Below are 16910 nucleotides of genomic sequence, written 5' to 3' on the forward strand. Positions count from 1 at the left end.
TCTTTGTACACAGTTTACTTCACAGGGCCGTGGGTGAACATCCTAGCAAATTTACCTTCTCCAGCTTCTCTGGAGACCTTCCAACTGAGGTAGGAAGGGCTGCTCTAACTTACAAAAATTGGTTTTCCTGCTGCCTGGCAGTTTATTTTGAAGCCTTTCCTAAGGAGAGCTGGGATGGGTCCATCACAAACAGCTGCTGCAGCGGAAGAGGACAGACTTAGCTCCTCTTGCTACTGTGTTCACTGCTGCCACAAGCGCAGGGGCTGATCTGGCTGCAGCCAGCGGGGTCATCTTCTCTTCAGAAGGAACAAACCACGAGGCAGAAATCAGAGAAAACAGAAGTAATGACTGAGCAATTTGTTGTGCCAGAAGAACCTGGAGCTGAGCTCCGTCACCATTGATGCTTTCACCAAATATCCTTGGAGCCTCCGACTGAAGATGTGTAAACATAGATCTTGTGAAATGTAGCATTTTTATGTTCTTCAGGAAGAGATAGTGTTGAAATTAAGAAATAGGAATTAGTGAAAGAAGGATAATTTAATCTGCCCATCATCTGGAAATGCACCATCAGTTAAATATTACTAATATTTCAGATTGTTGTCTGGGTTGAAAGACTATCATTTATGGGTTGTCATTTGTATGCTAAAAGAGTGTTTGAAGAAAATAAGACTACATATGGTAAAATAATAAGGAGGAAGGCTGGTCTTACAGGCTCTATCCTTACCTAATAGTGTTTAGGTCTGAAAAATACTGAAAATAGTATTAAAAAAAAACCCGAATCCCACCCTTTTTCTGAATTCTGTGGTCTGTGATCCTGGATCCTCAGGTGATGCAAAGGACACCGTGGAACTGGACACAGGTGTTCCTAGGATGTGGTAAGGTCCTAAAATCCTATCTGTACTGCCTGAAATTAATGCTCCCTGAGAGGGAGAGATTGTACAGCATCACACAGCTTTGTCCCAGTTAGGATCAAAAGCACTTTCATTATGGATACTTCTTCCCTTAGATAGGTAGCAGGGCATGACATACTGCCTGGAACAAATATTCTGCCCTGGACAGTCACAGTAAATGCATAGTCTATGTATTTTTAACCAACTGAAAGATGCTGAAGAATGGCCTAAGGATGGTGTTGCATTCAAGGTAATGAATTATTTTGGTTAGAGATGAATCCCCTTGTCTTCTAGCCAGTCCTCAAGGATTTGAGGGGCTAGGGGCAGCTGAACTTATCTCTTAATAGGTAGGCCAATTATTGCCAGAGAGGCCCATCCTGGACACCCCACTCTGATATTCGAGATACCCTTTGGCTAAATTAAGACGACTTAACACCAAACAATCGATTGAAAAATTTATTAACGACAGAAGCCAATTAAAACTTCTTAAAGCTAATTAAATCCTGTTAAAGCTCTGTAAACAGTTTCCAACAGTGGCTATTGAGCTCTATTATTTTAAAAAGGGCTGAACGGCCTGTAACGTAAAAGAAAAGGGGAGAAAGGTAGAAAAATAGAAGTAGAGGCGCGATGCGGGCGGGCGCCCCGGGTTTTGGCGAGGCCTCTGGTCCCGGCCCCGCTCTGCCGGCGGTGCTGGGGGGTGCGCATCGGGGTTCGGCCCGCGGGCCCCCCCACACACTGACCCACCTCCCTGCGAGGTGAGAGGGGGCAGAGCCTCCCGTGCTCGCTCACCCGCCAGGCGAGGGATAGGGCGGGTGTTCCCGGGCCCCTTGGGGGGCGTTTGGGGGCCGCTCCCCGCCTCTCCACCGCGCCGGCCGCGCCCGGGGAGCACTCACGTCTGGAGTCACCAGATTTACACACCTCTGTTTACTTCTGTGAGGCTGGGTTTTTGTTAGAGCTGTTTTAAGCCAGGTCCATGTGGTTGGTACAGCTCTGACTCCAGTGGAGACCACGACACGCTCCTGCCTATCAGTTGCTGCTCACTTTCTGCAGGGTAGAGAGGAGCCTGAAAGTTCCTGTTTTGTCATATAGTTGAATTTTTGTTGATATCCTGAAATATTATTATGAATCTCTACAAATAGGAGAGTCACTTACCGAAACCATTTCACCTGTAGTTGATACCCTGTTAATAGGCCTCTTAATCCTCTCCTGTATGAGTGTATTACAGGTACAAGCATGTGGCAGGCAAAATGTAGTTCCTGGGGTGGGGACACAGATTATGGGGAGAACAGTGTGCATGAGTGTGTGTGGGGCAAAGTGGGCAAAAGAGCTGCACTGCAGCTCAAGGAGGTGTGTACTGAAGTTAAATTCAGCTGGTAACTGAAAGGCTTGTTTGACAAGGCAGCTCGGGACGCGTTCCTTGCTTCGGGACTAATCACTGCAGAGAGTTTAGCAACGTTTGTGGCCATATCCTATGAGGTACCTATTTACAAAACTGTATAAACAGAGAATGTATGGGGCAGGATTACAGGGACCATCGCTCCTTCATTAGCACTAACACAGCACGTGTTCCCCATCCATTTGGGAAGGAGTGGCCATGATCCTCTGTGGCCTTGTTCATCCCCACTTTGTGGTCACACACCCAGTCCTGACCCCCTGGCAGAGCTTTGGGACAAATAGTCTCACAGAGCAACTGCTGGGAGAATCCAGGACCAACACCATAATCTGGATTTAGATCAGATCCTGGTCTAGTGATGTCCATGCAGTTACTTCGGACTTAATTCTGAAGGAGGAGAATTTCCAGGAGATGTGTGGTTGTGCTGCTAGCTTCAAACTGGAGGACACACAGAGCAATCTCTCGGACAGAGGTATCTCGTGTAAACACGTGGGAACCTGGAAAGGGTGTATGGAGGGTAGAGAGACGAGGAAAAGAGACAGAAGTGGCAACAAATACTGATTTATTAACAGCTGATTTACTAACCTCATTGTGCTTTTCAGTTTGCCAAGCAGGAACACATTTCTATCTTTATGCTTTCACATACAAATCTATTATTGAACAATTAATAGTTTAAAAGAGTGCCATATTAAAAATATTACACTTGTATAAAGTCTTCAAGATAACAAATCTGTTGTGTTTTGGATGTCAGAGTATGGTAGTCAGCAACTCTGCAACTGCTGCAGCTATGAATGTATGCAGTTGAAAAAATTACTGTTTTTTATTACTGTAACAGAAGAGTAGACTTATTTTAGCAGGCATACTTTTGTTTCTAATTTTCATTAGCCTGGAAAAATTATCATCAGTGTAGTAGGATTTCATGCTGTTTATTAAATGTAAATAAATTATCATGGATACAGAAAAAATCTTTTCCTCCTCCCAAACAATGCTAAAATGATGAGCAAATCTGAAATGTAAGGTAAATAAGGCCTTAACATGCAAAAACACAAACAAGGCTTCAACGTTCTGCTTCTCAGAGAATTATATTAAGGGCATTTTCTCCTCCTTGTCACAGGCAGTCCTCTATTTCTGTTGTCTTTAACCAGTGAGTCAGATTATTGAAGCCCTTCCATATGCAAGCAAATGTTTACACTTGTTGTTAATTTAAAAAGCACTTCAAACTGCTCCAAGATCCCACAGAAAAGATGAGGTTTCAAGATCCACATGTCTTCAGAGTTCAATGCATTGGAAATAAATCCTCTACCTGATGGGTGCATATCCCCTGAAACAGCTGTATGTATTTAGTTTACAGAAAAAACTTTGATTGACCCAAGTTATGGACACAATTACAAGGTAGGTAGGAGGGACCAATTCAGATAAACTACCAAATATATCATCCTCTTTGATGACCTGGTCAAGAAATGGTGTTTCAACTCTTTCAACAGCTACAGAATCAACAATACCATGACTAGAATCAATGCCAAAATGGAAAATATGTCCAGGTCCTAATCGATTTAGCTCTTGCTTTGAAGAAGGCTAACAAATAATTTTGAAAATGTGATCCAGTGCTGAAGAACTGAGGCCGCATCACACCCCGGGTAGCCCAAAATTCACAGCTCTGCTGCCCACTGGTTAAAACAGATCCGCACCTACAACGACAGTCAGAAAGAATTGGCAGGATCCTAAGGCAGGGACAGGCATGATTTTGTTCCCCTTTCTTTGGGAAATACAATGTAAAAGGAGTTGTTCATAGCACAGAAAATAGAACTCTTGGAAGTGACTACGGGATTTAAACACCTGTGATAGCCTCAGAGGACTGCAGGTTTACACAGATTTACAGAGTCCCTTTGTAGGGCTGGAGACGCAGCCCTGGGGTAGCTATCACATAGTCATTTCCAAAACCTGAGCAGCAGCATCCCCCACTGTCCCTTTCTGGTAACCCAGATTTAGAGGCAAAACATGCTCCCTCGGGCAGAGCTGCTGAGCTGCCCAGGACATGCATCCCTCTTTTTGCAAAACACCACACTGAGCGGTCTCATTGGATCCCTTTGCACTGAGCCAGCCTGGACTGCTTTGCTCTCTAGCAGGCAGTGCAGAGAAAAAATACAAAGGCACCAGGCTAGACCCCTTCTGCACAGCACCTAGATGGTTTTGTCTTTTTTTTTTTTTTTTTTTTTTAATCTTTTATTTTTCCTTCTCTCTCTCAATTATCTCAGGGGAAATATAACCCTTTCTAAGAAGTGCCAATATCTCCATGTCTAAAGCTACTTGGAAGAAATCATTGCTGTGTATTTGGGATTCAGATAATACAAGCCAGCATAAGGAGCGCCAACTGACACGAACAAAAAAAGGGGGCTTTGCCTCTTTGGTAAGGGAGCAGGTCAAAGAGCTAAAAAATGTGATTCTTGCAACCTTGTCAGGGTGCCCACTTACCTTTGTGCAAGCAGAGCTTCAACGAGTGCAGCATTAAGTCTGCAAAATTTGGAGTGGTATTTTTCTCCCGACACACATTTTCTCCCAAATGCAGGTGCATGTTTCCTATCTGGGGCCATTCTTGTGCATCACAGAAACATTCATATACTTAGTGTTCAGTGTGTTGAAAGGTGAGGAGCAGAGTTTGCTACAGACCTGGGCTTCTTGTTTTCAGCTTTCTTGGATCTGTTCAGTTGCAGACCCCTTAAAACTCTTTTTTTTTTTTTTCCCTCTTTCTCCTTTTATTGTCTGTTTGGCTTTCACTCCTCTCTTCACAGGTCTGTTTTCTCTTTCTGTTTGTTTTATGTTTCCCTGGGGAGTGCCTGCAAGCCTCTCCATGCAATAGAAATATTAGTTAGGTAAAGCCCTGATAAACTTGAATCAATTCTTCTTTTAATCAAAGCTAACTCATACTCCCTTCTTCCCTCTAACAAGCTCTCCAGTTGTTCAAAGCATAGAAGCAAATCTACCATGCTTTCTGGAGTGACTGCAGCCAAAGCTACAGGCACCTAAAATGAAAATGTAAAAGTTTACAGGTGGCAAGGGACCACCTGGAGTAGTAAGCTAATGTTTGCTAAATTTCTACCTTGGTCTTAAAAGCAAAGCACATGTATTGGTTCACATCATCCATTTTTCACACAGTCACCGGCTGCAAAATAGACTCTGTGAAGCTCCGATGCACTAGGATCTCAGCTAAATTTTTCTGAAGGAGACAGCTACTGACACAACAGCTCAGCTGAGCAATTTCTAAGGGCATCATTGCACAAAGTGCAATGGCAAACCTGCACCAGGCTTACTCTGAACTTTTGGAGAGCTGCAGACTGATGGGTGACCTTGCTTGCCCTTTCAGAGGATTTTAGTCCTCAGACAGAATGAAGTCCTTTCTTAAAAGACCTTCTCTGAAGAGAATCACCTGTTTCTCGCTTCTGAACACAATTTTCACAAGGCAGTGCAACACTCAGTTAATTGGAGGAGTCTATTCAGCCTGGAGCATGAGCTCTGATTAATGCTGGGAAAGGAGAGCAAGGAAAGGCTTGCTAACTTCTTTCTGCCAGGATTTCTTCTGCTCTCCTGAGAAATATTTCTGTGGATATCCCTTTGGCAGTGGTACCATCTTCTGGGCTGGGAGGCTCTTCTTTTGAAAGCTGTCTTTTCCTGTGTGATATCTCGTAGGTATTTCATCTGATTCAGAACACGCCTAATGCACTTGAAAAACAATCTTTCCATTTTACCTTATGATATATCATTCTGGGGGAAAAAAAAAAAAAGCCTAAAACACACAAGAGACCTCATGCCAGGAAGAGGCATTTTTGGACCCTGTTTCTGCTGGATCCTGTGACCACAGTGGAGAGAGTAATGTCTCAGCATAGGAATTTCTAGCTGAGAAAAGAAAATCCATTGCTTATGCAGAAGCGAGCACTGGCCTGATTTTCGCAGACACAGTAGTCACTGGGGCATATTTCTTTTCTATTATTGGTGAGGAGAAGACCCTATACGTTTCAGCCCCAGCTTTACATCAGAAACTACACTCACACATGAGACAGGTTGTTACACTGTTTGTGGACCTGACATACCTCTGCTGTTCCCTTTTCCACCACCGTATCTCCTCCTGCTCCATGAAGAAGTGAGAGTGGTACAACCTGAAGTGCTTCAGCTCGATGCTCCCTATTTGCTTCTCCTGCATGGCCACCTTGCTCTTTCAAATGCAGCTCCAGAAAGCAAAGCCGGTGCAGCAAAGTGACTTCTTGGAAGTGAAAAACAACTGAAGCAAAACACATCCGAAGTCCTAAATCTGTTTTCTTCACAGCCCTCGGATGTCACATCGTCTGCTATGTCTGCTGCGCTGAATGGAGAGGATCTGCAAAAGGACATCTCAGCCAGCAAGCTTCAGAAGCCAGAGCCAAGGCCCTCAGGCTCCAGCTCATCCTGAGGAGTAAACTGTTGCTGCCCTCGGAGGCAGTGGCCAAACTGAGACCACGGGACAAGCAGGGCTGAAGGAATAACACTCTATGTCCAGCCTCATCAGGAATTGTGTTAAGGTAAGAGCATTGCTCTCAAAGCATCTGTTTGATGTGAAGGGCAGATGCAGAACAAAGGTCATGATGTTAGCTTCGTGAATCCTGTCACTCTGAACGTGTGAGAAGGCTCCCACTAGAAAAACACCTCTGTCAAGTCTCGAGCCCTCAGCAACTCTCTCTATTTGCACTGGTGCCCACCAAGAACACACTAAGAAATAGGACCAGAAGCCCCAGACTGCGACAGTCCTCAGTCCATTCTCATACCTGTGGAGCTGGTGATGGGTGCTGGTGACTCCTTGACTGAGAGGACCATCTGCCTTCTCCCCAAAGATTTCCCTGCATCTCTCAATTAAAAACTCCACCAGCCCCTTCACCTGCACACATCAAACCATCGGCTTTAACTCAGGTGGCTGAAAAGAGACCAAACAGCCTTTCCCTTTCCTGACCCTTGCTTTTGTGCAGAAAGCTGCAGCTGTGGGGCTGCTCTTCCAGGAAGCTACTCCACAGTCATTCTCTCAAGAGAGGAGACAGTAAGGTATCTCTGAACAGAAAAGCTCTAATGGGCCTAGAAGGATGTAATCGGCTGGTAAATACAGCACACATTCTCAGGCACCTCCACCAGCATTTCCAAAGGGAGCAGGCTGTCCTTGTCTGGGCTCGGCAGATTTGGCCCAGTGCAGATGGCAGCACTGCTGGTAGTCATCCTGCTGGTTGCAGAATTTTGGCTGGCGTTGTGGAGCAGGGAGAGCAACTGCTTGAGAAGATGTTGGCTCCAGGCAACTCGTCGTCCACCCTGAGGGAATAGGAACATGACGTTAATAAATTAGATGTTGTCAACACATACTGCCCGAGCTCTCCTAAGGCAGGTGGAAGCCAGAAGCAGTGTTGTGTAGCTTTCCAGGTGTCCTCATTCAGCTTTCCATGCTCCTGCACTTCAGGAAGGCAGCACAGCATTGTGCAGTATACCACACCAGGTATACAGCAGAGGGATGGCCTTCGCTGAGGTACTGCCACCTCCCCTTCTGGTAAGAGTCATTTCGTGGAGCAATCTGCAGTGCTCCACGAAGCGCTCCAACTAGAGAAATGCTTCCTTGTGCCACTCTCCCCAGAATTCACCTCCAGGATGGCAGCCAGCAGGCGCGCAGGTTGGCTTCCCAGGTGGACAACCCCACTGCTGTCAAAGCCCACCCTCAGCTCCTGACAGGCTCTCCTTCTGGCCATAAGCCTGAATACCCCCTTGGTGTACGGTCCATGCTCCTGCAGGATAGCCAGCAGGTCCTGCAGGGGACACGGGAGGACAGCTGCTTGGCTGAAGATAGGCCCTGAAGCAGATGAACCTTCCTCGGTCACAAGAGCATGTGTGGACCACTCTGCTTTCACTGGGGCAGGATCGAGGGGTGGCTGCAGTTAGGTGACAGGAGATGTGAGGAGGAGCCCGCTTTGGCCCTGACTAGTGTTGGACTGGTGAACCCATGGTCCCTCTGCTGGGGACACCACCTCTCAGGAGAGGCCAGGGGATGGGACCCCCCCACCAGGTTTTCTTACCTGGAGGGGCTGGGGCAGAGTGCTCTCCTTCCTGCAGAGACCTTCCAGGGGCTGACCAAAGAGAGCCCCTCTGCAGCTGGACCCCAACTGCCCAGGCACTTCTGAGGCATCCAGGGTCCTCAACAGCACAAAGGGACAGGACAGTTGTCTTCTCCTCCTCCTGGTTCCACCTTCTGCAAAGGAAAACAGAGTAAAAATCCATGGATGACAACCACCAGGCGAGCCCTCTCAGACCCTCTCAGTGCTGTCCCTCCACTGCTGAGTGCAAAGGAGAGACATCGGTCCCCTGAGGATTCTGCTCTCTCCTGCTGAAGAGCGATGAAGACATGTGCCCAGGGGGAAGGGCAGCAGCAACCCCAGTGCAGCAGAAGTGCCTGCCTGCAAGAGGGGGAAAGGCCCTTCCTACCTGTCTTCTCAAAACTCACCTGTTGAGTGGCCAACTCTACCATCATTGCCAGATGGGACCAGTGGAGGCTTGGGACCAGCCTGCAAGAAACATGCTGAGCTAACTGAGCAGCCCTGCAGCAGAAAGGGCTACCAGCAAGCTGCATCAGCCATCTGGCAAGCTGTGAGAGGTAGGGATGACTGAGACTGGCAACCACAATGTGCCTGGAAACTTGGGATGTGCCAAGCGGGACACGACTCCCCAGCATGTCCATGTCTCTCTTGTACTGAGGCTTAACTATTGCCTAGCTTGATCCTGTTGTACCTGATCTAACTTGATCCTCTATCACTAAGAACACATCTTCTTTGCTCCAGACTTCCCTCTGGTCTCCAGGGAGTGGGACGTCTGAAGGCTGGTCTTGTGAGGATCATCGTTCCCCAAGATGACTGGCAGCATCTCGATCAGCCTGAAGTACTGGCATAGCCTCGTGAAAGCCAAGAGAGTTCTAAGTCAGAGCAAAGTAAGTTCACAAATATACGATGCGTTCTTGTGGCAATGAGGAACTGGGCATTGCAGCTGTTTGATGACATTGAATGTCATGGAAGTTTTAGAAATATAGGGGAAAAATCCTTTTTTTTTTTTTTTTTTTTTTTTTTTTTATTGTATACACAGCCCTTCCCTACAAGCTAATAAAAGGCATTCAGTCTAATTTTTCATTTGATTGTCACACCTCTCCATACTGCTGATGTTATATGTAACATCAGATCAGATGTTATGGTCACATAGATTATTAGATAGTAGATAGCACAGATTATCAGAGAGTATATAGCAGTTTATCTCCATTAATTTTGCTAATATCAGTGAAAGGAGTTTACATTTAGCACCTCAGCCAAAGGATAAAGATCAAATCTATCTATTGAACTCAGTGGGCTATTCATCAGCAGATTTAATTTACCGTGTTAAAAAAAGAAGTTACATGAGAAAGGCATATTCTATCTTGTCTACTACAATGCACGATTTAGGAGCTGAAAAAAGTAAATAACTCAACCCCTCCCCCACCCCCAAAAAATTAGAGAAAAAAAAATTCTAGAGCAATGGGGCTTTTATTTGCCAAATAAATTGCACTATATTATTCCCATTCAATAAGCCACTTTTTCTGACATTCTGCCTCTAGCCAGTACCAATATGGGGCTCTTCCAGGAAAAAATTAAACAAACCAAAAACTTGTTGTACAGCCAGTTTCCCATGCTGTGCTATGGAAGATGTAGAAATCCTCCCTAATCCAGATTTTTTCACTTACATCCAAAAACATCCAATGTTTTTTTACCTGACAATCTACAGGAGCTTATCTTCTGCACAGAAAAACCTGTGACAGCAGACTTAGTGGCTGGCAACTCTGCTTCAAAGTCAAGAAAGGCTGTGATTAATATTCCCTGTGCAGCCTTCATGAAGCTTCTTTTTGTGCACTTTTTATGGCATTCTCTCTCATTATATGCTCATATACAGCTCTTTTCACAGGGCACGAGTACACTCTGTGCCTCAGATGATCAGTGATCACTGACAGAGGAATTACTTCATGTTCTGTGCTTTCTTCATTGCTCAGCGTGCATCACACATTTATTGCATCACACCAAACCAGAAAGCATCTTCACTGCCTATCCTAGTCTGCTCTCCTCTGCACCAGATTTCTTATCTCATCCATCCTTGGACCCACCATTTAGCCTTCTCATCCTAGTCTCAGTTTTCTCAGCCAGGCTCAGCCTTATCTGGTCTCCAACTCCCATATGCCCATTCCAGGTTGATAGACATTGCTGCTGCTTCTGCAGATGGAACCTTTGTTAATGTAGCCACGCTAGCTTTAAACTAAATAACATAGGTAGCATTAAGAGTGAAACCAGCACTGACAACCTGCTAAGGCACTGAGTAAACCCTTAGTAGCCACCTTGGGCTAAACCCCATGTCACCACAGGGTTCAATGCTGATATGGCACTGCACTGTCTGCAGGCTGCTTCTCCCATTTCCAGTGCCAACTGCTCCAGTCTCACTCTCCACATTTATTTTCTCTTTCAGGGATCAAATCAGCTTCAGTCTCCTCTGCATACAGATCTGGGATTTCTTTTTCCTCAGTGTTGTCTGGATGGAAGATCCTGAGACATCCTTTTCTAGACAGCAGCAGAAATGGTAATAATATTGCTTTTCATCTCTCTGTCTCCAAAACAGCTCTGATTCCCCTTTATAGCAGGGTTTCCATTTTGACCCAAGAGCAGAAATGTTGACCTGTTCAGTCTAGGTAATATTCACACATGCTGAGCCCCAGGCTCTAGCTAAAAGTCAAAACCCAAGCTGTTGTATGACTTTGCCTTGGCAATGTGTAAGACGCCAATGCAGAAAGCAGATGCTTGCAAGAGCCCACCCATCAGAGGAGAAGACCTCTATCTCAGACTGATTCCAAACCCACAGCTCTGAGTGTTGCCCAGCTAATAAACATGTGCAGGGGCCTTCTGCAAAAATGCAGTGCAAGTGGAAAAGCCTGGTGCAAATGAACACACAATAATCAACATCACTGCAGTAAATGCTTATATTAAGGATGACATAAGCTCATTTTACGTTTGCTTGCCCAGGATTTAATGTCAAAAAAAAACCCAAAAGCAAAATGCAACATTTTCTTCAGCTTTTTCAGAAAGTTTAATTTCAGTCTCCAGCTTTTATTACTTTGCAATTAGTCATGCGTGTTGCTTTCATAAAACTATAGGGAGAAAAACTCCCTAACTAATCCCTAATTTAGTCCCTGAGAAGGAATTTGGCAACCACCTCAGATGATTAAACTGTGATTAAGTAGCTGCCTAAAACTGAGAAGCAAAATGATGCTCTGCAGCCTCTGAAGTTTTCTGGTAAAGAGCTGAGACTTGTGTTATCCCTGGTACCCAGGGAGAAAATCAATCTGCTGTGGTGGTGCACAGTGGAAATAAGACTCCGCACTTCCCTTATCTTCCTATCTTGCAAATGCGAAGTATGTCTGGCTCCTTGTTTTATTGCTTTCACTCTCACCCTGGTAAAGAGCCCTCAGGCCTTATGCCTCCTCCCTGCCATGTGTAACTGCGCAGCTGGGGCCAACACAGTTCAGGGGAAGCTCCCTCCCTGGCGGCTGCCCCAGCCTAGTCTCAGCAGAAGACTTGAAAAGTTTCCATCAATCTGTTTATCAGATTTGGGATTCAATTAGCACTTTCATTTGAAGTATCTGCTTCACTCAAAACTAGGGTTTGTTTGTTTACGTTTTTTCTTGTGGTTAGAAAAGTTTTTTGGCAGGTTTCAGCCAAGCTTTGGGGGGAAATTTTTCAGAAGCTTCTAGCCAGATATACATACATATGTCTAAACCTGCTGTCTGGATGTTTTTTTCAGGAGGAAACCAATAATGATTTCTGCATTCAGCAAGACACTGTGTGGGTTAAGAGTATGGGGCTTTCCCATCAATTTTTATTCCCACAAAATGTATTTTTCTCCACCTCTAATATGCAAGTCGATATGTTGTTAACTGTACTGAGACTGCTGTTGTTCGCTCTGATTTGTGCTTGACCTGATTTAGGCAGCTGGGCCTCCTGGTTTTCCCCTGTCAAACCCACCAGGACTCCATCAGAGACTGTTGGCTCGGGTTCCAGCTGCACGGATGAGGCGATGAGTGAGATAAGAAACTTATTCACAAGGGAAATGCAGGTTCTACCTAAAGACTAACCTACCCATACCTAATGAATTACATGATACAAAAGCTCCTTTGCCTCATGAAACCAAGTTTCTTCCTTTCCAAATTTTGTGGGTCCAGCTGACAAAACGAACCCCCACCAGACACAAAAAGAGGAGAAACGTAACTCAAGCCAGCTGTGTGCATGAAGTCATGATGTCCTGGGGAGCCTGGGAGCTATCTGCAAGGACATTTTTAGTTATGAAATAGTTAGTATTGATGTTTCATCAGCTCTGTGGTACATATTAGGAAGTTTTATCTTACTACCGAAAGTGTATTAAATGCTGTGATGTAATAGTTATTAAACAATTGCATGATGTGAGAGATTTTTTGTGAGGGGTGGATTCTGTGTATTGTGTATTGTGTCTCAGTGTTTTGTCACTGTTATATTTTTATTTTGGTGTGGGGAAGTTTTTTTTTCCCTGTTTCAGTTGGGTTTTGTCTTGTTCTGATGTTGATGTGTATATTATCTTCTGTAGTGAATGTGGATCTCATGATAGGTCTTAAATATGTGATTTGCAGAGGTGACGGGTAGAATGTCCTGGGTTTGAGTGAATGGTGGGTTTTTTTGGTAGCAGGGGAGGGGGCTATAGGGGCAGCCCCCTGTGAGAAGCTTCTCGAAGCTCCCCCAGCTCCACATCAGCTCCACTTCTGTTTGGAAAACTGAGCCCATCAGCTGCGCCTCTGCGATAACGTATTTAAGAAGGGACGTGGTGACGGGCAGTGGGACTGGTGAGGAGGAGTTGCTGCAGCTGCATGAACACCAAGGTCAGTGGAGGAACGGAGGAAGAAAGGAGGGGGGAGGTGTGCCGGAGCAGAGACCCTCCTGTATCCTGTGGGGAGACGGCAGGGCGGCCCCCCCTGCCACCCATGGAGATCTACGGTGGAGCAGACATTGATTTATGCCTGTGTTTCTCATGGTTGATCAAGGTGCTGTGCCCGAAGAAGGCCGGGGTCTTGTGGGAAAAGGCAGCCCCGCTGCTGTAATTCAGCACTGGGAGGATTGCAGCATGCGGGGGTGTCCCACGCCGGAGCAGCTCGGGAAGGGCTGCAGCCGTGGGAGGGAATCCAGTCGGAGGAAGTTAGTGACCCATGACGGAGCAGTGTGGGGAACGCTGCGGCCCATGGGAGGAACTCATGTTGGAGAAAGTTTGTGGAGGACTGTCTCCTGTGAGAGGGGGACCACGATGGAGCAGGGGGAACAAGTTCCAGCAGCTCCCCCACCGAACATGAAGGAAGTGGCAGCACTGACTGCACCCCCCATTCCCTGCCCCTGCGCCACTGGGGGAGGAGGTAGAGATATCGGGAGCAGAGCTGAGCCCGGGAAGAAGGGAGGGGTGGGGGGAAGGTGTTCTCAAGATGTGGCAATGCTTCTCACTGTCCTACTCTGTTATGTGGTGTTAGTATCTGTAATAAATGTATGTTATTTTTTTCTTCCCCTAACGAGTCTGCCTTTTGCCCTTGACCATAATGAGTGATCTGCCCCTCCCGGTCCTATCTCAAACCCCAAGCCTGGCTCATTTGCCCCTTCTCATCACTGGAAGAGAAGGGAGGAGTGAGCAGATGCGTGGTATTGGGCTACCGACCAGGCTCAAACCACGACAATGTTGTGAGAGGTTATTTGTGATCTCAAGCACAAGGTACAGAGGGAAGTATATGCTTACGCAGAAAAGGAATTCTACTAACAGCTGAATACTCAAATATCTGTTTATGATTTTCAGAGTTCTATTTGCTGACAATTAGTTTTTAATTGCTAAACATTAGCTAGCTGCTTTCACACTATGAACTCCCCCTGCAGGCAAAGAGACGTTTCACATACAATAGCACAGAAAATCTAAACACAATATATAATGCAGATGCCAATCATTTGTAGAAATCTCAGACTCAGTTTCTTTAATTCTCTTATGCATAAACTTTGCCTGTGCAGGTTGTTCCTGTCTTTCAGCAAGCAAAATGTTGATCTGAGAAGGAAGTAATAAAAGAAGATGTAATCACATTTCAATGGTCATGGAATACAAAAGATTTACATACTTCTGTAATGAGACATCAAGCCCCTGAAAATACAAATAAATAAGCTTCCTACACCATTTTTGGTGACTGTCTTTAATCTGGACAGACCTCATGAGGAAAATCCTTGTGGCCTTGGTTTCTCTGCTGAACTCAGGAATGCAGATGCTGTACTGAAGCCAGTTATAGCTGTGACTTCTTCCACAGCTACCAAACCTGCCTGGCCACTAGACAGACACAAGTCAGCAACATTTACTAGATAGCATGTAAGTGAGCGTAATTGATAGTAAAATATTCTCAGGCGTGTGTGCTAGCTCTCTCATGAAATCTTATTCCCTTATTCTCATCTGGGATGAGAATGACACTTCTTTGCTGCCATGCCTTCTGGGCCCCGGGCTGGGGGGGCAGCAAGGGACATCAGTGGGCAGGGGGAGGCAGGTCAGCTGCGAGAAAGGCAGCAAGTGGGGAGGCTGGGTCAGGGCCACAGCCAGGGTCTGTCACTCCAGCAGTGACTTCTACGGGTTTCCAGGGAGAAAGGGGCTCCAGGGTTTCCAGGCAGGTTGAATGAATCAGCCTGAGTTTAGTTCGGTTCCTTTTTGAAAACTAGCTTCAAAGAGAAGTTGTTTGGCTTGTTCTTTAGGAGTTAGATTTATAGAGAAGGGAAAGCAAGACTGGAGGAAATGGACCCCGCCATTTACATCTCTTCACTTAGCATGCTTCACCAAGCAGATGCGAGGGTTTCTGTTCTAGTTTAGACTTTGTTTCCTAAAAGCCAGCCTATGTGGACCGAGAACTTTTTGGCCAACCCCTTCATAGAAGAGGTGGTGTATTTCTACCTCAAAGGTCTGGCTGATGCAGGATCCCTCACACTTTTAATAGTTTCTGTATAATAATGTGAAAGATACCGAGGCAGTGGGCAGTTTTCCTTAGGGTTGTGGTATAATGTGAGCAGAATACATTTCAACTGGGATTAGCTATGTAAGAGCTAGCTGGCCCTCTGAGTTGCCTGTAGAGTCAACAGAGAAAACCAAGTTGCTTGAGAGAAGAATTGGCTTTATCTTATGAGCAGATAAACGCAATCCAGAGGTTTCACTCTGCTTCCACTGACTATAGATAGAGCATAATTGCTGGGAATTACAGAGGTAGGTGAGATTAATCCCACACAAGCTGTCTCAACTTAAAAAATATACATGGATTTGATGCAGGTCTCCAAAATACAAGTTGCATCATGTGGTGCCTTGAAATCAGGCTGCAGGGTGGTGAATGCAGGCATCTTACTGCATTTTTTAAAAATATACATCATGCTTCCTGGAAAACTGAGTGCAAGATCCTGGCCCATTGTAAAATGTATACACTTAACTGCCTCTGTAATTTATGAAGCTCTCAGCCCTGACTGTCTCTTGCTAGCCACAAAATGCTTTGCTTTAGGATAAAGCAAGTAAGTACCATTTGTCTCTGAAGCAGTCTTCCATTCCTACGAAGCAGTGATGGCCCCTGGAACTAGTGCTAGGCAATTTGGGAGGTGTGTGAAAGGGAGCAAAGAAAAACACTCCTTTCAGCTGCCATCAGCCACGATGCATTCAAGCAGCTCAACTCAACAGCAACTTTCAGCCCCGCTCTTCCCATCCCCCTTATAATCTCTACCAGATACCACGATGCTCTTCTGCTGGGTGCTTTTCTCATCCCCTGGCTCTCCCACTGCTATTTTCATCTGCTATTACTTAGTGGCTGTGCTGGCAAAGCCCGGTGCTGAACAACTCCCTCTTGGCAGGGGGGATCCTCCTCCCAGTGCTCTGCTTCCCAGCTGCTTTGCAATGACAAAAATTAGAGACTCGGCTGAACCACACACAAAGAATTCCAGCAGTCTGGGGGTCTTAAAGTAGAAAATATTTCAACAAGACTGTGTTGCATCTCAAAAGCATATTAAACACAAATGACCTTCCATAACATAACAGCACTGATAGTATTGCCTGAGTTGGTTTTCTCTGTCTGAGACACATCAGCATCACTTAGGATGAATGAGAAAGTTACATGACATCAAAATCACACTTTCCAAACTCAGATTCTGTTCTGACTGAAGGTGGCATAAATCTGAAGTAATTTCATTGCTATAATTATTCTAGGTTCAAGGCAGTGTAATGGGGAATAAAATATATTCCAGCAAGCACTGCTAGTCCTTACTTTAACAACACATTTTAATTTTATGGAGAATTTTAACTAATGCAATTTAAAGAGGAAGATGGAATTAGAATGTGGAAACAAGTCACTTTCAAATGAATGCATATATAATGGATCCCTGTGAAGCAGCTTGCAAGCAAGGCAACTGCTCATCCAGAACAGGGTTATTTTTTTAATTTTAGCTAATGTTAATTTAAATACCATTTTAGTGATGGTGAAAGAAATTTAACGCTTGATTCATTTTTAT

General features: G+C 45.3%; 1 long non-coding RNA gene across 1 annotated transcript in view; it reads right to left on the minus strand.

Annotated features, from left to right (window-relative positions):
* Positions 1-2828: 2828 nt before the first annotated feature.
* Positions 2829-16910, minus strand: part of LOC116961936 — a 29858-nt gene continuing 15776 nt past the window's right edge. Inside the window, exons 4-5 of the long non-coding RNA XR_004407252.2 lie at positions 8358-8530; positions 2829-7605 (exon numbers count right to left, since the gene is read on the minus strand). This is a non-coding gene — a long non-coding RNA (uncharacterized LOC116961936). The remainder of the gene's footprint in view (positions 7606-8357; positions 8531-16910) is intronic.

The sequence above is a fragment of the Tyto alba genome, unplaced genomic scaffold (assembly GCF_018691265.1).
Source record: "Tyto alba isolate M040663 unplaced genomic scaffold, T.alba_DEE_v4.0 Super-Scaffold_9, whole genome shotgun sequence".
Lineage (NCBI taxonomy): Eukaryota > Metazoa > Chordata > Aves > Strigiformes > Tytonidae > Tyto > Tyto alba.